A 25,183-nucleotide genomic window follows, 5' to 3' on the forward strand; every position below is an offset into this window, starting at 1 on the left:
CTGACATGCCACTTTTCCCAAGCATTGCATAACTCTGAACATAAGTTTGTAATTTCTTTATCGTTGCTTCAGTATTATTTTGAACGGTGAATACCGCTAAAATTGGACCCTGAAGACTTAACTTTAGAAAACCAGAAGTATCAGAAAAGTAGGCAAGTCTTGCAACCCACAAGAGGTCCCATATACTATCTCATTTCTGTTAAACCGTGTCTTAAAAATCTAATATCAGCCATGCCCAACAAGAGAAATGCAGGGGAAAGAGCAAATTTCTGCTCTGGGTGTAATCTCGGAGCAAAGCTGACGTAGGCGCTGGAGTTATTGGCTTTCAGTTACAGATTTATGCACAGGTACATATGATCAATATTACATAAAAATCTGGACTCTATTAATCATCAGGGAAGACAGTCTGATCTCGCCAATGTTGACGATAACCACAACGATGAATGTATTCAACATTTTCTCCTATTAAAAATAAAGGAAGTAAGTGGAGTTTCTCTAAGAAAGTCAATAAACATAAGAAGTATAGAGATGGGCGGGAGCTGCAAGTATTCCGCTACTGCGACTATCTCACTGACTTGCGAGTGAAAGCCAATGAGGTGTCGCGAAGAACGCGACCAGGGCGACTACATGGTATTTGCATTAAGTACCTCCTTTTGTGTACAGCGAGAATTAGCACACTTGATGGCAAATTACCTATAACACCGAGCGCTTACACAGTTCGTGTGTCTTTTGATGACGTCAATGGAAAGAAACCCTCTTGAAGAACACTTTCTAGTGTACACAGGTAGCTATGACCGCATTGGCTGTTGATAAGTACAGCTTTCAGGTGTGCTGCTAGTAACCTGCGTACCACCTACAGACTTGCGTATTGTAACCACTGCCATTCCTTGCCTCTCAATACCTTTCACTAACAATAATACGAGTTGTACTATGCTTTGGATTACTGGTGGAGGACAGGAAAACCTAAGCACATTTAGGCTAGCCACCGGCGTTGCTCAGTCGGTTAAGGCGCTTGCCTGCCGGTCTGAAGTTGCGCTCGGGCCCGGGTTCGATCCCCGCTTGGGCTGATTACCTGGTTGGGTTTTCCCCGAGGTTTTCCCCAACTGTAAAGTGAATGCCAGGTAATCTATGGCGAATCCTCGGCCTCATCTCGCCAAATACCATCTCGCTATCACCAATCTCATCAACACTAAATAACCTCGTAGTTGATACAGCGTCGTTAAACTAAAAAACCTTTCATTAACAACAATAAGAATAGTACTATGCTTTGGATTATTGGAGGAGGACAGGAAAACCTAAGCACATTTAGGCTAGCCACCGGCGTGCCTCAGTCGGTTAAGGCGCTTGCCTGCCGGTCTGAAGTTGCGCTCGGGCCCGGGTTCGATCCCCACTTGGGCTGATTACCTGGTTGGGTTTTTTCCGAGGTTTTCCCCAACGTTAAGGTGAATGCCAGGTGATCTATGGCGAATCCTCGGCCTCATCTCGCCAAATAACATCTCTCTATCACCAATCTCATCGACGCTAAATATCCTCGTAGTTGATACAGCATCGTTAAATAACCAAATTAAAAAAAACTTTCCTTAATAAGAATAATACTATGCTTTAGATTACTGGTGGAGGACAGGAAAACCTAAGCACAAATAGGCTAGCCACCGGCGTGGCTCAGTTGGTTAAGGCGCTTGCCTGCCGGTCTGAAGTTGCGCTCGGGCCCGGGTTCGATCCCCGCTTGGACTGATTACCTGGTTGGGTTTTCCCCGAGGTTTTCCCCAACTGTAAGGTGAATGCCAGGTAATCTATGGCAAATCCTCGGCCTCATCTCGCCAAATACCATCTCGCTATCACCAATCTCATCGACGCTAAATAACCTCGTCGTTAATCAACTAAAAAAGTTTAGGCTGCTAATATGAACTCATTGTACTATCTCCAAATTTTGACGCAGGCGAGAAATGGTCGGTAAATTCTGAACGTAGCTCTCTCATTCAATGACAGGCTGATCGGATTTCAGTCAACATAGTAACGCACTGGAAACAAATAATAATAATAATAATAATAATAATAATAATAATAATAATAATAATAATAGTATTTCAGAGACAAAGTTACTTAATGTCCCTTAAATCTACGACCCGGTCCCAGTTTCTCTACCCCTCTGAAAACAGAAAACAGCTGTTCGAAGAAAATCGTCTTTAAGAATTCCTCGTCTTTACGTCATGGATTTGAACTCTCAAAATTTAGACTCACTAGACACCGGGATCTTAGTCCATACTCTTTGAGGTTGAGTACGGAGTTTGTGCAATGAGCCAAATGACTTGTGAAACAAAGATTTATTAGAAGGTAATATAAAAAGATAGGAAAGACAGACTTCCTACACATCGAACTCTTTAGTCATCGAAAAGTACCCTGATTTTATATTTAAATCGTGGCTACTATTTCCTCTACAAACCAATATAATGAAGAATAATTTCAATAATTTCAAGGGAAAAATTGTTGCGGGGCCGGGTATCGATCTCGGGACCTCTGGTTGAACGTACCAGCGCTCTACCAACTGAGCTACCCGGGAACTTCACCCGACACCGTCTCAACTTTTCCCTTTACATCCACACAACTCGCGTGGACTGACGAAACCCCAGAGACTCACATCGAGTGCACACAATCTCTGTCTGATTTGAAATTGAGGACCGTTTTTGCAAAACTTGCTAACTGCAAAATTTACAAAATTGAGATTTTGATGGATTCGTTAACATAACGCAGGTCTCTACATGATGTTCAAAGCGTCTTAGTAAAATTGGGTTATTTCTCTTTACTGTAGTATGTCAAAGTATGATCGTTTTTTCAAAACTTGCTTTTTGCTATAAGTGAGAGTAACAGCAAAACTTGCTTACTATAGTGTTTTGTCTCTCCTGTAAAATTTAGTTTTTTTCAGTTAGCAAGTTTTGCAAAAACGGTCCTCAATTGTGGTTTTCTGTTAACGTACACAGTGACGTATATATTATGCAAATCTAGTCTTTAGGTAAAGCTCCCTGTAAAGCAGATTTGAATAATTTCAAGGGTAAAATTGTTGCGGGTTGAACGTACCAACGCTCTACCAACTGAGCTACCCGGGAACTCCACCCGACACCGTCTCAACTTTTCCCTTTTATATCCACACAACTCGCGTGGGCTGACGAAACGCCAGAGACCCACATCGAGTGCACACAATCTCTGTGTGACTTGGAATTGTGGTTTTCTGTTAACGTACACAGTGACGTATATATTATGCAAATCTAGTCTTTCAGGTAAAGCTGGTGACATTGTAGACGCCTCTTGTGTTCTAAAATTCTAATAGCCACTTATAAATGAAACATATAGCGACATTAGGACACGTCATAATGATTATCACGAAATCATAAGCATGAACATAACCAATGTAAGTGTAAACGGAAATGTATACAGTAGAAAATAAGGATACAAATAATTTTCTTTTTTTTTTTAGGGCATGACGGAGCGAATCAACGAAAACATTAACAAAATTAAATTCAAATAACATTTCCGGTACTAAATTATGATTAAACAAGATATGAGTCGAGGGGAACTGAACGTGAGTTATGTTATTGCTTTGGAAATCGTAAAATCATTTAAGTGCTATAATGAACGAGAGTTCATTAAAACATGTCTGAATAAAGTTGCTAACATTATTTGTCCCGAATGATCTGGTGTTTTTAAGAGTTTGAAATTACCCATACGGAAAATACTACAAAGGAGGATGAGGGATATTGAAACACTACCTGAATGAGAAATAAAACCAAAGATGCATGAAATTGTGGTTTAATCTCTCGCTTTAGGTGCAAACACAGATATTGATACAGTAGAATTGGTAATATCCATCCGCGGAATTAGGAAGGATCTCTCTTTATAATAATATTTGCTCGATGTCATTGCACTTAACGGAAATACGACAAAGAAGAGTTATTCCAAGCATGAAGAAAATATATAGAAGAAATGTATCTGAACATAAAGCAACTAGTATCTGTAGTAACAGACGGAAATCGAAATATTACTTTAAAAATATTTACTAGGTGGACCAACGTGTTACTGAGCTGGAATTGAGTGAGGACATAAATAATGTTTCCACTGTAGACCTATAACACACCAGACTGACTTAGATTTATTTAAAATGCTCTCTATAGAAAAATATATTTAGTCCTATCTTAGGTCACCTGCCACTACCCTACATAGCTGCTATGTTTGGCTCTACATTCAGTATATTTCCAAATCGTGACTAACAGACGAAAATTTACGAGTTGTATTAAGAGTCGCAAATTGTGACGTATTTTCCTAGCTTCTTGTGGCACAGTAAAAATTAAGGTAAAATAAAATATAACCTGTCAATCTATAAATAATTATTGTGTAGTCTACGTCAATCGCCAGTCCGCCAATGGAATCCGAATGGTGTGCTCTATACTCCTCGATTCATATGTATTGTGGCTTGCATCCAGTGATGTCATCGTGAGTACAAATTTGCCGACGGCTGCTCTAAATATATCTCTATTTGTTTCTGTAGTCTTGAATGTTTACATTTAATGAATTTATATTGAGTTCTTTTCTGATTCCTTCATTCTTGATCATATCTAACTTTCTACAGCCTTTTGTTCCTCTCAAGAACTTATCTATCTCAATATTTCAATAAATTAATAACTAAAAAAGGAATAAAATAAGGTTCAGTTTATTTTATTATTTTTATTTTATTGGGTTATTTTACGACTCTGTATCAACATCTAGGTTATTTAGCGTCTGAATGAAATGAAGGTGATAATGCCAGTGAAATGAGTCCAGGGTCGAGCACCGAAAGTTACCCAGCATTTGCTCGTATTGGGTTGAGGGAAAACCCCGGAAAAACCTCAACCAGGTAACTTGCCCCGACCGGGATTCGAACCCGGGCCACCTGGTTTCGCGGCCAGACGCGCTGACCGTTACTCCACAGGTGTGGACCACGGTTCAGTTTATGATTTAAAATAAAACCCTAACAAATTTACATTTTCAAAATAAATATCTGGTTAATATCACCAATTGTATAAGGATTATTAATTTTGTTGTAACTTTAATTTGTGTACGTCACTTTCATCGTCATCGCGATTACCGTCATTGTATTATTCGCTATCGTCATCATCCTTAATGTTCTCAACACTATCGTAATTTTCACCATTACCAAATGTGTCAATACAAAAGGGTTCTTTCCGATCTCTCATAACGAATTTGAATGATGTCATGTGCGTCAGGAATCACATCGACAACTGAATTGCGGCGAAAGGTGACAGACCAGTAGTGAGTGATTTCATAATCAGAGTGCACGGTGTATCACAATAGCAATGCCCAAGAAACTCGAGCCATTTTGGGAGGGATAAATAATAGCCTAACCCTTTCCGATGCCATGTACAGTTACGTGAAAATCATAGGAACCTGCAAAAAAAACGTGGTTTCGTTATTTCCGAGAAAGGCATCTTGTGTGTACCTAATAAGACTGGCAAAGCTCGGATGGAATTAATTTCAGAATGGAAAAAGCAAGCAAATCCACCCCCGTCACAAGTCGCCGCACCCCACGAGATGATACAAATTAAATCCATTCGAGCTTTACCAATCTCATTAAGTACACAGAAGATGCCTTTCTTGGAAATAACGAAACCTCGTTTATTGCAGGCTTCTTTTATTTTCACTTAACTGTACTTGGCATTGAACAGGGTCGTAATGTATCCCTCCCAAAAAGGCTCGATTTTCTTGGGAATTTCTGCTGTGACTCGCCATGCACTCTGACTATGAGATCACTCACTACTGGTCTGTCACCTCGCGCCACAGTTCAGCTGTAGTGTGACTCCTGACGCACATGATGTCATTCAAATTCGTTATCAGAGATCGGAAACAACCCTGTAGGCGTACTTTTAGATGTACACGCTAACATACCTCTTCCATGATCTCCAAATAATATCATTATAGCGTTTGTGCAGTTCATAGAATGTCAATAATCTACATTAATGCACATGTGTAACTAATTTTTAACGCAGGCTTCTCAAGAATCAAATTTCCCAAGATAGATCACACCAAAGCCTTGGTTTAAAAGTAAGGTAGACGTGTTAAATTTAGGACGGCTGTCAGATTTATTTCTCCAAGGAGATGGATGAGCTTGTTTGGATCCCGGCAAACCGCACTGAAACAATAATATACAGAGCAGTGACTGCAGATGTTCTTCCGTTATTTATTTATCGCTGTCGCCCATTACGCAGTTCCAACTGAGAGACTGGAGTTGCTAGAATGAACACTGCAGTTGTCAATGAGGGGGAAGTAATCACATCCTTTATTCGAAATACATATCAATCTATGAACAGAAACTAACACGAAATACGTCAGGATCGAAATTCGAAGTTACTAAAAACTGTCCTTATACCGGGACATCATTTTATTTTTACTAACATTTCTAATATTAACCTGGTTATACCTTTGGATTAACGGTTGAGAACCGGAAACATTGTTCGGTACCCCCTTTCATGACCAGAGTTTGATGATACTAGCGTAAAATACAAACAAATCACTTTACTAAATGTAGAAGGGAAGAAAAGTACTTCATCCATTTACATAAACTAGGAAATATCACGATTTTGAGTTTGATAATTTTCATTAGGTTTTTCTTTCATCAAAATACAGTACAGTATTCACAGTAAGTGTTTTTACTCGCGAACTGAGCTATCCCTGCGGACGTATTCATTATGCAGTGTATATTATACTGTCTACAGCACATTAGCGTACAATATAGAGAGTGAATTTAAATTGAAAAAATAATCATAATATGGATATTTAAACACATTTCTGAAAATGGTGGACTCTGTAAATTTTGACCTGCTCACCCTTAAATTGAGAAATCTGCATTTGTCAGAGACTGCTGTGAGTTGGTTCGAATCCTACTTACGGGAAAGACAACAATGTGTTGTATCCGGGAATCGAAGCTCTTCCTGGCTTAACATAACATCAGGTATACCACAGGGTTCGGTACTCGGACCATTGTTGTTCACAATATATGTCAATGATATTACATCTCTTGTAAGGCATTGTAACTATCACTTGTATGCTGACGATCTTCAACGCTACATCTCTTCCCGCTTAGACCGAATAAATGACGCTATAGATAAATTGAACGAAGACATTGACTCGATTGTGACATGGACAAAGAAATTCCATCTTAATATCAATCCTGGAAAGACACAAGCAATTATATTAGGAAACAAACGGCAAACCGACGCTGTAAAGCACCTCGACATTTCCTCCGTTAAAGTAAGTAGGCTACAGTGCATATCCCTTTCAGTTCTTCGGTAAAAAATCTTGGCATTCACATGAATAATAATCTCAACTAGGACATGCAAATCACAGAAACCTGCAGAAAAGTATATTCTATTATCCATGTGCTAAAAAGGATAAATGTTCATCTTCCCTCTTGCTTAAAAAAAGTCCCTTGTATTTCCCTATTTTGACTATGCTGACATTTTACTGACTGACCTTTCCAGCGACAACAAAACGAAACTTCAACGTGCTCATAACTTGTGTGTACGTTTTGTAAGCAATGTTCGTAAATATGATCATATTACCCCATCCCTGGAAACAATAGGTTGGCTTAAACTAGATAAGAAAAAAAATTTACATTCACTTCTACTTCTCTTCGAAATCTTGAACTCTTCTATTCCTTCGTACCTGTCGTCTCGCTTCACTTACCTTTCTTCCCACCACAATCTGTACACACGCTCTCGCCATGAAACAATACTAACAGTACCATCCCATCGCACCTCCTCATACTCATCCTCTTTCACAATAGCCCTGCCAAGACTCTGGAATTCGTTACCTGCTAGCATCAAGGACTGTCGAAATAAAATTGAATTCAAACGCAAACTTACTAGGCACTTGGCCAGTAATTGAGACTCGTTCAGACATGGTTTCTTGTAAATAGTTCTCTTAATCTATCCAAAATTTTTCAATATCCGGTAATTTCATTACTATAGATTTTTGTTATTGTAGGTTTAATTTGTAATTCAGTAAATACAAAAATATTCTTTGTTCTTAACTTCTATGATAAAATGTCTAGCTTTCATTAATCAGGTAATCTTGTCGTACTTTATTTTTATTGTAATTTTAATTGTAAATTTAATGTTAATTGTAATTTTATTGTTCATATTATAGTTGTAATCCCCTGGTAGAGGGACAGAGAAGGCCTGACGGCTTTATCTCTACCAGGTTAAATAAACAAATACTAAATAAATACTAAATCATTTCAGTTCTTTTGTGCATATTTTCGCACTATAGACTATTGTACCTAATTCCAATTACCAGTTTCGTCCTTCGTACCAGTAACTCATGTTGAAATAATTCTGTAACTACTCTATAAAGGAGTACCTTACGTACTGTAAATTCATCTTCACTTCTGCCAGATCCGAAAAGATAAAACTACTCAGACATGCTATCTACTGTCCGTCCAAATGATTATGTCGCAGGATCGTAGAAATGGGGGAAATCACGTGACAGTTAATTACTTAACGAAGCCTTTTTGTTAAGTTATTTTAAACAGTTGTATAATATTGCGTAGACGTCCAATTCCTAACAGAAAATGTTTTCAGAAAAACAGCCCAACCACTAGTCTTTACAGTGGGGCGTGCAGAAGCGGGTGGGGGAAACCGGGATGTGACGTAAGCAAACGGACGCACAGTATCTGTGCCAAAATATTATTCAATATTTGAAGCTCTTTCTTCACTGGAAAACGCGACCATATTTCTGGAACGTACTATACTCACTAACTCAATACTGTTTACTATGACCGTAAGGCGACTTTGACTGTATATGCGGCATTGGTTCTGTGTGGAGGACGGTTGAACTTCATTAGTAGAAGAAATGGGTGGGAAGTGCATTAAAAAAAACTCAGGTACGATAATAACTGAAGTAAAAATAAAATGACTTCCCTATAGTATTATAAATTATTAATATACAGTAAGTATATACCGCATAATTCTTTTAAAATACGTACTATAGTATGTCTGGTGGTTTGATAGTACTTGGTAGTAAGTAATATACGCTAAATCCTATTACTTAGTCGTCCTTATAAAATACATTTCTTTCAGAAGGAACTCAAAGCTGAATATTATCCAGCGTCGAAGATTACGGCAGCAGATGTGAGTTATATCTTGTCCCTAAATGAACTGCCGAAAATTGAGCCGAAAACGAAATAGAGTAGACTCGAACGAGTGCGAGAATGCAGGAGAAGTACAAAGGCAATTATTTCTAATCTCTCTTCTGCAATTCAGTTACAAAGCACAGTGTGTCCGACTTAAACGCATAACATTTCATTATTTTATTACTTGAAAAGTATTGTTGATATTTACACTCTGTTTACTTCTAAGAGTAGGGTAACTCAAAAATATGCTTTAACATACTTAATACACCTCGACATGCGCATTATTAGTGGCGCGGAAGACGTCCAATCTGTATTCCACCTCTCCCCACGTGTTTTGCAGCATTGCAGGCGTAACATTTGCGATAGCTGCAACATTGCGATGGCGCAAATCTGGTTGATCACGAACCGGCGTCTGGTAAACATGATTCTTGACAAGCCCCCGCAGAACAAAATCGAGTGGCGTAATGTCTGGGCTTCTAGGGGGCCATGCAATCGAAGAACTACCTCTTCCAATCCAGCGTTGAGGGAACTCATTATCCAAGAAATCTCTCACAATATCCGTATAATGGCATGGCGTCTCATCTTGTTGGAAGATCACGTTAGGAGGAAGTTGTGTCATAGCGTACAACTGCATCATGTATAGGTACGTATGCTCCGCGAAAAAGAATGGGCCTATGATTCTGTCCTTCAACAATGCGCGCGCGCACACGCACGCACGCACGCACGCACGCACGCACGCACACACACACACACACACACACACACACACACACAGTTTCGGGGAGTTTCGTTCATACACTTCCACTGTGTGGGAATGTTCCGTCCCCCAATATGTGGCAATTGTGTTTGTTAACCTTCCCGGAAATGTAGAATGTAGCCTTGTCCGAGAAACAACCATATCCAGGAATGCTTAATTTTCATCAATTTTTGCCAGAATTGTCTCCGCGAATGTCCTTCGTCGCGACTTGCCTTCAGGTTTGATTTGATGACGAATCTAAAGTTTGTACGCCAGTAGGCGCAACCTTTTATGGACGACATCGTCTACTGTCGAACGAGGTAAATTTAGCTCCCTACTTGCACGTCGGATTGATTTAGAGGGCTCCGTTGGAAAAACGTACGAATTAATTCGACTATGTTAGCCTATATCAAGCAGATTTGGCACCAAACGTACATTTTCTCTGAACAACACTGAAGACCATGAATTTGTGCCCGAACTGTACAGCGAGAAAACATTTCAGAATACTTGTTTCAGACAATTAGCGTAACTTACTGACACATAACGATGATCAATTAAATCTGGTCGCTGTTAGGAAACGTACAGCGTATTTTGAATCTCACCGGACCGGTGGACAACAATGACGTCACGCTGCAACGAAATAGGAACAAAACTGCTGGTAGGTTCGATGGCTATCATGGCGGCTGTACAAGTTGTTGTCTGTGCTACGCTAGCAAGATTTTGCGAAAATTCCGCACTGTCATCTTGTTCAAAGAAAAGAGAGCATGAACAATTCATTTCTTAAACCGGTAGTAATAACTGGTCCGTTGACATGTTCGCTCATAAGCCATTAACATATTGTTTTTATGGTGTGCTCATTACAAACAATACATCAGAACTAAAGCAGAACACACCGCCATGACACAACAGTGCACGATGTCATTCGTTTTTAATTCCCGCCCTATGCAAGAACCAATCAGATTCACTGATGGAGACTGCCACCACCTCTGCAAGCTGATGGAACCGGTGCGACACCGGTGGATGATCAGTGACGTCACCGTTGAAATTCGGAACACCGTGATGCCATCAGATTGCTCAGCGCTGAGATTTGGAACATGCTCTTATTGAGGCAATTGCGATTTCTTTAAATCGGATGACCGTTAGAAAACTTGTTGAACCAATTCTGTGGTTTCTATAAATCTGGTGATTGTTAGGAAATTTATTGAGGTATTTCTGTGGTATTCTTTTGGAGTATTCTTTGATATTCTTTTGAGCTGTGCATGTGTCGAGTTTTAATCATCTCACTTTTTCGCAAAAGATGTTACGTTCAATATGTCGACTGGTCACGGTGCAGATGGGTTTTTGTTCGCTCCTTTCGTGGATCGAATGAGAAAGCAATAGTAAAAATACCAACTAAGTAAACTACTAGGCCTATATCAGCATATAATAAAGAGGTGAACATACTTCCCATTCTTAACGCATTTCCTTGGTCAACCCCTTTTCGAAGTATTATGCATAGTTTTATAATAAATATTCTGGAATGCGAACTTAAGAAAGAAATGAGTACTCACCTCAGGAGACGTGCTGGGTTCCAAGGAAGAGAGAAGTGAGTCTGAGGCGCTTCCGGAGTTGTGGTGCCAACATGATCTGAAACAGAAGGAATTGATTGTGTGAACACAGCAGTTTGTTTATCTATTGTAATAGAAGATGAGAGGTCGGTCCCCCTGATTGTCAAAACACTGGCCGTTCTGCTTCACATCACCCACAGCGATGTGTCCTGAATGGGATATCTGTTTTCGGCAGACAGCCAGTGAATGTGTTCCAGCATCCCTACTCTTCCTCCTATTCATGTCGCTCTGCTTCTTTGCGTGAACGGAAGAGTTGCGGAGCATTACATAGCAACGAATTATTTCCTCTTTCTCACAATACAAAGTTTAGAGAAAGTAATGTAATGTCAAATGTACTTGAACGGCATGCAAGTTCCATTTTCAGAAAAAGTTTTCTCCTGGACACAAACTAATGGGTCTTCCTTTGAAAAGGTTAAAATAAATGGAGATTTACTTAGCATTGTCTTTGGTAAATATTTTAATGTTGATTTTTACCCTAGATCATGCTGTACGCCAACCACGAGAAAGTCTCCAGGGAATGAGACGGAGCGGGGTGATGCTGTGAATGAATGTTGATGTCATAAGATGTCATAAGGTCACACACGTGGGTACTCTTATCTCTATTGGCTATCTCTCAAAGCACAAACAATAACACTGATATACACATTTTTATACTACCCTAGTTACAAAATTAGATCACGGTTAATCTCCTGGTCTTTTAATCCCTCCATACAGGAAATAACATATGCAGGAGAGCGCATGATTTTTAAACTGACGTTATAACTTTAATATTATCTATCTACTTCGCTTCAATAGATGACGCAAAAGTAAACACGTTCCTTTCACGGTTTATCTCCTGACTGGAGAAAAGTACATACCCAGATTGCTCGGCCTTATAGGCTTTGACGGTAACGACATTTGTCAGGTTTACAATGCTGTCATCTAGTTGTTACATCATTGAACTTCGTCGATCAGTTCATATTCCCAAATTATTTATTCTTTCGTTCCGCCGTGCACCAGTTTGAGAGAAATGTCGGACAAGAGGGCCGCGCATCACGTGTTGGAAACCGGCGTCCGCAATAAGCTACATTCACTATACATAGTGTTTCAGAAATAAATACTGAATGTTTGACTCCAAGCGAACCATTTTAAATAGGCCTAAAGGAACATGGTGTTCCCGACAAGTCATTTTCGCGGTAGGCCTACGTGACGCTAAAGTCGTCATTGCGTAACCTGGAGGATAGGTATCCAGTGGTAGCGTGTTAAATGACTGTGGGATGAAAGAGGAAAAAAAATACGAAGTATTTTTAAAAATACTGTGATGTTATAGGGTCCTAAATAAGGATATTTGAAGAAGAGAAGAAAGAAGTGACAAATCAGTTTTTACTGAAATTTACTGGAGAGTTCTTACACCAAGTGTTCAAAGTGTCTGCCATTGCCTTCATTACATAACTAAATTCGATACACCGTTGGACAAAAAAATGAAAGTAGGCCTTTAAGTCAGCGTTGTCAGACACAGCCTAAACGGAGCGGAGCGCTCCACTATAACTCGTTGCGTGCACCGGTGCTTCCACAGACATAAGCAAGTTCACGCTCCGACTGGACGACTCTAGCATCACAACCGGTTTCGGAGCTTACAACTCAGACACTACTGCTCTAAGTGCTCCACCGGCTGCCTAACTTCGAGGCGGATAGACGGCAATCTGGCATTGCATAGTGCCAAAATTACGTGTCGGGGATTATATGCTCCCCTTACTTTAAATGACTACCTCAGATACAATCAAACTTTCTTAAAAAAATTCTTACTTATTTCTGTAACAATCTATATAAACATCACAAAAGAGTCTCAAAAGGGATTCGATCAATAGTTTGAACCACCACCACCACCACCACCATTGTGCAGTGTATCGATTATGTAGGATTATCGTTATTTCGTTGATTAAAGGAAATAAAAATTACTACAAAATAATCATTTTTCTGTCTGCAGAACCGTTTTTTCTTCTAGACCAGTGGTCGCTGAAGTGGATAAAGGTAAGCGGAGCCGTTCCATGTGCCCCGTCGTGCAGCAGGAAAAGGTAGAGAGCATACCCGCTAGCAGCTACGATAGCACCATAGTGCAGTGTGTTCTCCGAGGGTAAGAGACGCTAGCCCCAGGGTGCTCTGTGCTGATGATAGCTGTTCTACACTTACCAGTATCATTTTTCGAAGAGGTTGCTATGCTCTACGGCAAAGTAGGGTTACATGTCGCTGCACTTTAGAATGTTGCAATTGCTCCAGATGACCAGTTTCTTGCTATCTGAACTCTATTACATCAAGCTCTTACCCCATTTGACTACTGGTATTCATCTCAATAAGTTACTTAATAACTATTGAATTAAAATGGAATGGAGTGAATTTAAGAAAGGTGGCATTATGACCCAGCACTGCGACCTTTCAAGATCTATTGCGTTAATACTCAACCTAGGCGCATTCTCAAACCCACACTGGCTGACTACACTAAGGTTTGCTGCGTACCCAGGATTCAAGCAGGCCACTCTACTCCTCCCCAGGCCAGTCCCATCCGTGCGTCGCCAGCTGGCGTTTGGGGAATGCTACTGAATGACGACAAAATGGAGAAATGTTCACGGAATTATGTAGATGCCTAATATTGGGAAACGGGAGAACCCTGAGAAAAATCCAAATGCAACCTTGTGTGCAAAATTGTCACTATGGATTCTTCAATGAAACATCAGAGACTTCACCGGAACTCGAACCCGAACTGCCCGCGTGACAGGCTGAAGGTTTTATCACTCACCCACCGCAGAACTTAATATGGAACTTCCTTCAATTTCATAATTACTAATCCTCTATCACGCACGGGATTTCAATTGCGGTATTTGGTACCGCTCTGTATTCCTACATCTGAAAAGAGTCATTTTTCAATTAAATTTTAAAATTCCTAAAATTCTCCCATCAGCTTCAAACGATTCCGAGCAAATGCTGCTGTCAATACAATTAATGAGTAGTAAACATTTCACACATGCTGGAGTTTTACTTATGTAACCCGAATCTCAATGGACTGTATAGAGTGAACATGTTTCCAGATGCCAATGTGATTGGTTTGCTTTTTTCACTTCGCCTGCATCTACCATCTGCTGCAATGGGAGTCAATCACTGGACTGCAACATTCCGCACGTATGGAGCACTTCACAAAAAGGCAGTCAGCAATCACACAAGCAACTATTGACGTTGTTACTAGGTCTATTCATTCCAAGATGGGTAGAAATTACAACGTACTTACAGTACATGTTGCTTTGAAGTAGTTACTTTCAAGAAATATTTGCAATTTAACCGAGTCAGATCAGAAAATCATCACAATATTGAAGTGATTTTAACAACTCGTTATGACCTTGAACAAACTTGTATTCATTCTCTGCCAGAGCCTAACTCTCCACGCACATAGAATTTTACGGACGTATGTATGTTGTAATACAAGTGTACGTTTGAAAGATAATCATATTTTTGTTCAAAGTGCAAAAATTAATTCAATATTGGGCACCTACTGTATGAAAGACACAGCCAAAGGCGAAGCGTCCATCTGACCGGTGTTACCAGTGCTTAGACTTTGAAAGTTATTTTTTATTTAACATTATTTATATTAAAAGATTATATTTTATAGTTATTTCTTATACATCTTAATTAAAATGTAAACTTTTTTTTTGGCTAGGCCACAAGATATACGCTGGCTACAACGATCGGTTTTTGTTACTTATTAATATTTCTGTGTCCTTGTTAGCGATCTCTTTTTCGCTAACGCTACTATAGTCGCGTCGCTGTTATTTCCGGAGTGACTCCTCCTCTTTGCTTACGCCTTAGAAAGTGAAGGCTCTATGAAGTCTAGGTAAGTAGTAATGTTCGCCATTTTTGTTCTTTAGTTGCCGAGCTACCAGATGAGGAAACTATTTGCCGCACCGTTAAACATTATCATGTCGTAGCTCCTATGATAATAAATCAAACACATTATAATTGAGCAAATAATTGAGCGGCAAATAATGTCCTCATTTGCTTTCTGCGAACGCCAACGAAAGAACTAAAATGGCAGGCGATTATATTAAGTATTTATCGAGCCTTAGGAAGTGCATAACGTCATCAGCAGCCAATGACAAGACGCACACGTTTAAATGTAGCCGACTTGCAACGTGATTGGCTGCCGGAAATAAGAGCGACGGGACTATAGTAATGGAAATAGCAGCAATGGTGGTGGTGGTGGATGCAATAGTCGTAAATGGGGCAGTGGTGGTGGATGCACTAATTTTAGAGACGGTGGTGATGTTGGTTGATGTAGTGTTAACAATAGTGATTGCTGTTTTAGTTGTCATGATGGAGACGGTAATGTGGATGCGGGGGTGATGAAATTGATAAACGATATGTATACTAAAGACTGGTTTGCCGCTACACTTTGAGAAAAAAAAAGTCTCGTATCAGTAGACGTGGAACATATACTAAAAACTAATCGAGGAAAGAGCACGACAAAGAAAGTATTTTCATGTTTTAGAACTCATCCGTTTGTTTCTTTAAAGTGCCGCCATTCATCCCTCGAGGCGCTGTGAATAAAGAGGAATCTTTGTTGCATCGAGTGCTAACATACGCAGGTAGTTCTTGGTACTGTTCTTTGTGCTTGTTTTTGTGTTTTGACTACTAAACAAAAGGATTAAAAACATTTATTTAGCTGCCAAACTGAATAGTATTCACGTAAGTTTCGTGAGGTCACTTGGTGTTGTCATTAAACATTCATGTACGCTTCCCGAGAAACTGCGGATTTGTGTACGAAAAAGTAACGGGTCAACATGGACGACAGAATTCGGAATCAGAATGAAGGAAACAGTAATTTAGGATCAGAGCGGTCGAAGCAGTTCTAGACCAGGATGAATGAAACATCTGTAGGTCGTCAGTAAGATGGACGAAACAGTTCTGAGGCAGGATGAACAAAACATTTCTGTAGCAAGAAACAGTACTGGGGCACGATGAAAAAAACATGTGGCAGGCCAACAAAACAATTCTGTGGCAGGCCAACAAAACAGCTCTTTTTCAGATTAACAAAACAGTTATGTAACAACTGAACAAAACTGCTATGAGTCGAACAAAATTGTTCTGGCTGATGATCAAAACAGTTACGTAACAAATGATGAAATGAACAAATCAGCCATGAGTGAGATGAACAAAATAGTTCTGGCAGATGAACAAAACAGTTATGGTCAGATGAACGAAACAGCTATGTGTAGATGAACAAAACAGCTATGTGTAGATGAACAAAACAGCTATGTGTAGATGAACAAAACAGCTATGTGTAGATGAACAAAACAGCTATGTGTAGATGAACAAAACAGCTATGTGTAGATGAACAAAACAGCTATGTGTAGATGAACAAAACAGCTATGTGTAGATGAACAAAACAGCTATGTGTAGATGAACAAAACAGCTATGTGTAGATGAACAAAACAGCTATGTGTAGATGAACAAAACAGCTATGTGTAGATGAACAAAACAGCTATGTGTAGATGAACAAAACAGCTATGTGTAGATGAACAAAACAGCTATGTGTAGATGAACAAAACAGCTATGTGTAGATGAACAAAACAGCTATGTGTAGATGAACAAAACAGCTATGTGTAGATGAACAAAACAGCTATGTGTAGATGAACAAAACAGCTATGTGTAGATGAACAAAACAGCTATGTGTAGATGAACAAAACAGCTATGTGTAGATGAACAAAACAGCTATATGTAGATGAACAAAACAGCTATGTGTAGATGAACAAAACAGCTATGTGTAGATGAACAAAACAGCTATGTGTAGATGAACAAAACAGCTATGTGTAGATGAACAAAACAGCTATGTGTAGATGAACAAAACAGCTATATGTAGATGAACAAAACAGCTATATGTAGATGAGCAAAACAGCTATGTGTAGATGAACAAAACAGCTATGTGTAGATGAACAAAACAGCTATGTGTAGATGAACAAAACAGCTATGTGTAGATGAACAAAACAGCTATGTGTAGATGAACAAAACAGCTATGTGTAGATGAACAAAACAGCTATGTGTAGATGAACAAAACAGCTATGTGTAGATGAACAAAACAGCTATATGTAGATGAGCAAAACAGCTATGTGTAGATGAACAAAACAGCTATGTGTAGATGAACAAAACAGCTATGTGTAGATGAACAAAACAGCTATGTGTAGATGAACAAAACAGCTATGTATAGAAGACCAAAACAGCTATGTGTAGATGAACAAAACAGCTATGTGTACATGAACAAAACAGCTATATGTAGATGAACAAAACAGCTATGTGTAGATGAACAAAACAACTATGTGTAGGCTAAATGAACAAAACAGCTATGTGTAGATGAACAAAACAGCTATATGTAGATGAACAAAACAGCTATGTGTAGATGAACAAAACAGCTATGTGTAGATGAACAAAACAGCTATGTGTACATGAACAAAACAGCTATATGTAGATGAACAAAACAGCTAAGTGTAGATGAGCAAAACAGCTATATGTAGATGAACAAAACAACTATGTGTAGGCTAAATGAACAAAACAGCTATGTGTAGATGAACAAAACAGCTATATGTAGATGAACAAAACAGCTATGTGTAGATGAACAAAACAGCTATATGTAGATGAACAAAACAGCTATGTGTAGATGAACAAAACAGCTATGTGTAGATGAACAAAACAGCTATGTGTAGATGAACAAAACAGCTATGTGTAGATGAACAAAACAGCTATGTGTAGATGAACAAAACAGCTATATGTAGATGAGCAAAACAGCTATATGTAGATGAACAAAACAACTATGTGTAGGCTAAATGAACAAAACAGCTATGTGTAGATGAACAAAACAGCTATATGCAGATGAACAAAACAGCTAAGTGTAGATGAGCAAAACAGCTATATGTAGATGAACAAAATAACTATGTGTAGGCTAAATGAACAAAACAGCTATGTGTAGATGAACAAAACAGCTATATGTAGATGAACAAAACAGCTATGTGTAGATGAACAAAACAGCTATGTGTAGATGAACAAAACAGCTATGTGTAGATGAACAAAACAGCTATGTGTAGATGAACAAAACAGCTATATGTAGATGAACAAAACAGCTATGTGTAGATGAACAAAACAGTTATGTGTAGATGAACAAAACAGCTATGTGTAGATGAACAAAACAGCTATGTGTAGATGAACAAAACAGCTGTGGTAGACGAACGAAAGAGCTATCTAACAGATTAACAAAACAGTTTATGTGGCAGATGAACGAAACAATTCTGGTGTAGGATGATAAGCAGTTATGAAGCAGTGTGGACGAAATAATTTTGGATTAATATCGGACGTGTATTCGCTGTCTTGTGACACCAATTACTAAATAATGCAATCTACATTGTCATTAGCGTTCATTCAAAAAGGGAATTATTAATGAACTCATGTCAAAGCCTCGCCTCAAACCGCGCATATTGTTAGATTTTTACAGATCGACAAATTAAAAAGAAATAACTATTCATATTAACAACAAGGTTGCCAAATTAAAGCCTGAATAAAAGATGATCGAAAAATTGATTAGATATTGTTCACTGAGCTGTATTCAACTGACGAAGCGCGTCAACTGCTCGAGCTTATCTCGTTTGTCACGTGACCATGTGGGCGTTCACGAGAATGGCAACTCATCTGCCTTGTCATGTAAGCGCCATTGTTTCTTTCATGCACTTATGATAATATTAGCAGATTTTTTTCCTATATTTGCTGTGGAAATGCATATGCGTAATTTGAGGGGAAGTTTCGACATGAGCTCATTGAGAGTTCTCTTGTAAGCAATATTTAATGGAAAAGGAATAACTTGAAAGGTTATTAGTTAAAAACAATAACGGGGAAAACAAGTATATCAGCAAACAATTTAAATGCAGTACCTATTTTCTCTATTATTTATAACATACAAGTAAATTGGTCTTCACTTTATTTTTAGATACAGATAATACGGAAGCAAATAGCCTGATAATGGAAGTGAAATTACTTATAAACTCTGAAGTCCGAATGTTATCGTAATGTCTATGTTTGAATGATATTTACTTGCTGAATTTAACACTATTAGGTAAATTTTTCCTCTCTTTTCTCTCCAAAATAAAAGGTAAAGGTGTTCCCCTTAAACGCCATGGAAGCGAATGGAAATCATGGTGGTACAGTTCCATTCTGTCATCGTCGCGCCTTTTAACCCCAGGGCCGTTCTGAAGTTTTGGTAATGAGAAATATCCCACAACCACCGCCACTCTACATTGAGCTCGGGACCTTTCAGTCCGTAGCCAGTTGATTATCCAAAATAACTTAATCTATTATCGAAGATCATTTCTAAAAATACTGGCTGGCCACTTAGTTTGGTTAACTGGCTGGTTTATTATTTAGTTTGACTGATTCGTTTTTTGTGTTTGGTTGAATCGGTTATATAAAATGATTGGCTGGATTTTTATTTATTGGTTAATTCGGTTTTTACTAAATAGTTGACTCAATTTTCATTAATCGGTTGTCTAGAGTATGTTGATTGGTTGGTTCCCATTGACTTCATATATTTACCTAGATATTTCTGTATTCTACTGAACTAGTAACATCGAATTCCTTCTGTGAGGTGGGGAAATCTGTCAGGCGAAATTCATTATCATGGATAATCAAGTAATAGTTGAGAATGATAAATAGTAAGTTACTTTAATTATGATGCGGTCCATAAAATGTCGTTAAATTTTCCCGGAGATTTCTAAAATACTAACAATTGTTTTATGCTGCAAATCATGGAACCTTAAACTTTTTCTTTCTTCGGAAGGAAACCATGAAACTTCTCTGCGACAGATTTGAATTCGCGAATTTCATAGAACGTCTTTTAATTTTCCCCGAGATTTCTAACTGTTTCATGCTGCAAATCATGGAATCTTAAACTTTACCTTTCTTCGGAAGGAAACCATGAAACTGCTCTGCCACAGATTTGAATTCCCGAATTTAAAAAAAAAAATATCGTTTAATTTTCCCAGAGATTTCTAAAATATTAACAATTGTTTTATGCTGCAAATCATGGAACCTTAAACTTTTCCTCTCTTCGGAAGGAAACCATGAAACGCTCTGCCACAGATTTGAATTCGCGAATTTCATAAAACGGCGTTTAATTTTCCCCGAGATTTCTAAAATATTAACAATTGTTTTATGCTGCAAATAATGGAATCTTAAACTCTTCCTTTCTTCGGAAGGAAACCATGAAACTTCCCTGTCACAAATTTGAATTCGCCAATTTCTGATGGTAATAATTTATATTATACGACCAAGAATGACCCACTTTATTTCTTCTAGGATCTAGGATCTATCTTCCCTATCTTCATTATTTTACTTTGAGGCCATTACAGCACGTCAGATATAGTTTTCTTTTCCTGATACGGTAGTATAAGAATTTATAATTTATTCGTATTAAATAATGAATTACCCTACACTATCAGTAATTAGAGCTGTAAAATGATTTAATATACAGTACATCCATCTACTAACACCTTTGCACGGGAAGTGGCAGAGGAAGTTCGGTTCAGACGTGAATTAGAAATAGCCGTGAGTGCATGGCTGTTTACTAAAGATGCTAATTGTAGGAGCTTTGCGCTAACATACCAACAGAAATCTGCGCATCGTCTCTCGTGTCCATGTATGTGTACGAGTGAATGTAAGTTGGCACTCGGCGTCTGCGTGGGAGAGCAATTACTTAACTACAAGTACATAGGTGGTCAAAATTAAATGAGCAAACAGAGAATTTGATGTGAGATTAAACGAAGTTCTACACAAGCTGTGCCTGTAAGTTTCCATCCTAAGATGAAAAGAACGCAAGGCAGGCTTAAAAGCGAAATTTATGGCATGCCATTCTAGGGAAATAAACCAATCAGCGTGCTATAGGCATACAACAAGGAAAACTCGGTGCGCATAAACCAGCGGGCGTGACAGTCTCGCGCAGATGACGTATGCTCCAGTTCCCAGCATGTTCTCAAGCCTACTGCAGGGGGGTAAGACGGGTATAGCATGCGCGGCACGAGAAGTTCGAGCTGAGTTTTGCTTGTAGGATGCCTATAATAGGAGTGAGAAAGATATCTCGAAATAAAACTATGCTAAGGAATTTTACTGCCCCTAAAAGTGAATAATTCTCGGCCGGGTTTGAATCCGCTAACTTCGGATTTAATCATAAACATGGTAACCATTAGAAACCGATCACAATTTTATTAAATTCTGCAAAATATTGCGAAGACATTCCCTACTGCCGAACTACTCGGAGATGATGCTTAGTACCTATAAAATTATTTACATTTTTTTCTCGTTAAAGTTTGGGCCTGCCTTTACCACGTCTGCATAAAAATAATTTACTACAAAAGATCACCCCATCTACAGTGGTAAAGAAAATAAAAGTAACAACTTTTATAAACGCTTGTCCTATCGCCTACCTTCTCTCTCGGATGGGACTTGTTAGTGATTACACGTAGAACGAATATTTTCGGAGCACAAATACTTTTTTTTTTGAACATAAAAGGAGTACCGTCATTTCCCATAACTATGGTCCAAGATACAACCATTCAAGAACATTGTAGAAGTAACAAAGACCGTTCGTAAATATCTGCAGTGTCTTGACTTCAAACTACAGTACAGAAAAAATATAGATAAACGAGGTACTACGTTATGGAGTACAAATTTGAATGGTTGTATCGTGGACTATAGTTGTGTTCCAGGACCATAGTTACGGGAAATAACGGTAATTTGAAATTTGTATTCGTAACACAGGACTTCTTGTGTATCCCTATCTTGTAATAAATGATGTATGCTAACTGGGAGGTGTTTCTGTGTCGTGCATTTTGTTGTTAGCTGTCTGATGATGTTAGATTACATCTTCTTCGAAAATAGGCGAGAGGCCTACAAGGGCTGTATAGATTTTAAAAATGTTAATTTATATGGCAACAATGTTGAAAGTAAATCCCGAAAAGACAAAGTATATGATTATGTCTCGTGACGAGAATATTGTACGCAATGGAAACATAAAAATTGGAAATTTATTCTTTGAAGAGGTGGAAAAATTCAAATACCTGGGAGAACAGTAACAAATATAAATGATACTCGGGAGGAAATTAAGCACAGAATAAATATGGGAAATGCTTCTTATTATTCGGTTGAGAAGCTTTTATCATCCAGTCTGCTGCCAAAAAATCTGAAAGTTGGAATTTATAAAACAGTTATATTACCTGTTGTTCTATATGGTTGTTAAACTTGGGCTCTCACTTTGAGAGAGGAATATAGGTTAAGGGTGTTTGAGAATAAGGTGCTTAGGAAAATATTTGGGGCTAAGAGGGATGAAGTTACGGGAGAATGGAGAAAGTTACACAACGCAGAACTGCATGTATTGTATTTTTACCTGACATTAGGAACATTAAATCCAGACGTTTGAGATGGGCAGGGCATGTAGCACGTATGGGTGAATCCAGATATGCATATAGAGTATTAGTTGGAAGATCTGAGGAAAAAAGACCTTTGAGGAGGCTGAGACGTAGATGGGAAGATAATATTAAAATGGATTTGAGGGAGGTGGGATATAATGAGACTGGATTAAGCCTAATCTTGCTCAGGATAGGGACAGACCGCGGGCTTTTGTGAGAGCGGCAATGAACCTTCGGTGTCTTTAAAAGCCATTTAAGTAAGTAATTCGTGATGATAGCCTAATATTTTATTACCATTATTTATATTTTCAAGATTTGAGTCCTTTTTACTGTTCTGTCCTAATGGGGATTATGAATCACCGACTGAACTCTCAATGAGTAATGGAATAAATGTCTATTACTTTTGACAGGAAAAGCTAACTTGTTCCCATAGATTTTTGGTCAGCAACGTTTTCACAAAATTGCTGACATTCTATTGGTAGTTGGTATGTGTCACGTTTCAACACAAAGAAGTGATTCTGAAAAGGAGAATTTATTAATGTTTGGTAATTCTTTTCAGCTACTGAGAGTTCAGTTTCTGTATAAAACGGTTTCACTTTGCGTTCCGTATCTCACACAAAGACTGAGATGTATGGTTTATGCAATGATATATGACGAGACCTTTGTGAGAACTTGGCAAACATGCCTGGTTAATTTTTGACGACGCTTGGCGAAACATGACATTTTGGCCTGTGGCCGCCGACAGACTGAAGCAGAGTGCCGGTCACTTCACTGGCTGGCCGCGTGGGCGGCACAACAGCAACAGGTCACTTCTCCATAACACAGAGGGCTGAATCACGGAGTATTTTTATACTGCTGTTAAACCCACGCACTCGTAACATGATTTACGTGGGAAGCACACATTCTGGATCGTATTACAATTCTGCATTGTTTATTATGGCGCAGGGCTTACCAAGCCGTGCTTCGCCGTGCCTCCTATTCCGAAGAGACGTGCAGATCATCGTATATATTGGCGACCTTCTTCTCATACGATAAAGCTCTCCTTGAATGAATGTGATGCGGCATTTATTCCGTGTTGACAGAGAGATTTTTATCTATTATAAAATAATTATTCATCAAAAGAAATTGGCCTTTTTAATTGAAAGAAATCTTCTTGAAGTGTCTCGGTCAGAGGTCTGCATCGGACGTTTTCGCTCGAGCGCCAAGTAATTCATAGCATAATCCGATCGGTAGCGTACATGCATGATGGGTAAAATTGTAACGAGTGATAAATCCTCGAACGGTAAAAGCCGAGCGTTAGACATTCGTTCTTGTTACAGTGATGAACTGTGTAGTACCATCATAGATGTTTATCATTTCAAAACTTTGCAGTGTTTAACTAACTTCTCCATAGTAGCCTACAACTACAAAACTTGCTTTAAAATGTAATATAAATGTTGTAGGTAGGCCTAAATGTTCCCCCCCCCCCACACAGGAGTGATTTTGTTTTTGCCACATCTGATAGATGATATTGGATGTAAATGTAATTATTATAAACGGAGAACACAATCACGATAATGCAAGAACTGTATCAAGTTTTCTAGTAATAATAATAATAATAATAATAATAATAATAATAATCTCTAATAATTAGTGTATCAATCTTTGCGTCTGTAACAGTTGTGCAGCATGATTATTCGTTTCATTATATTTTCTGTGACGTTATCTCTGTACTAATATTGTTATTAATCTACTGCTATATCAATAATATTTTGTAAAACGTTTCTACATTGTCGCAATATATAGGCGGAACACCATGTATGGACCTATCATATTATATATGTGGTAAATCAAATATTGAATAATTATTAATTAGCAATAATAACTGTATATCGAAGTTTTTCATACTATTTTATTTGTAACTTCATATTCCTGTTTTGGTACGTTCCATTGACTGTTTCATTAAACGTTTGTCATAAACGCAGAAAATAAAGCCTTGTTTTTACCGTGTGAGCAAAAATATATGCGTATCTTATCTGTCGCCTTCCATACAAGATAAGACATGTCGGTGAGATGACCTTGCACTGTGCTTCTATTTATTACGATCGTATCACGACCGATCGTATCTCACTCGAGGGTGCGACACTCGACCGAGTTCAAACGAGCGATTTAACTCCAATGCAGCACTCTGGTCTCGGTATAGCTCGCGCAAGGAACGATT

General features: G+C 38.5%; 1 protein-coding gene across 1 annotated transcript in view; it reads right to left on the reverse strand.

Annotated features, from left to right (window-relative positions):
• LOC138704812 (receptor-type guanylate cyclase Gyc76C-like) overlaps window positions 1-25,183 on the reverse strand; it is a 934,849-nt gene that overhangs the window by 530,299 nt on the left and 379,367 nt on the right. Inside the window, exon 3 of the mRNA XM_069833089.1 lies at window positions 11,465-11,540. The gene's annotated coding sequence lies outside the window, so the exon portion shown is untranslated. The remainder of the gene's footprint in view (window positions 1-11,464; window positions 11,541-25,183) is intronic.

This window comes from Periplaneta americana, chromosome 8 (assembly GCF_040183065.1).
Source record: "Periplaneta americana isolate PAMFEO1 chromosome 8, P.americana_PAMFEO1_priV1, whole genome shotgun sequence".
Taxonomy (NCBI): domain Eukaryota; kingdom Metazoa; phylum Arthropoda; class Insecta; order Blattodea; family Blattidae; genus Periplaneta; species Periplaneta americana.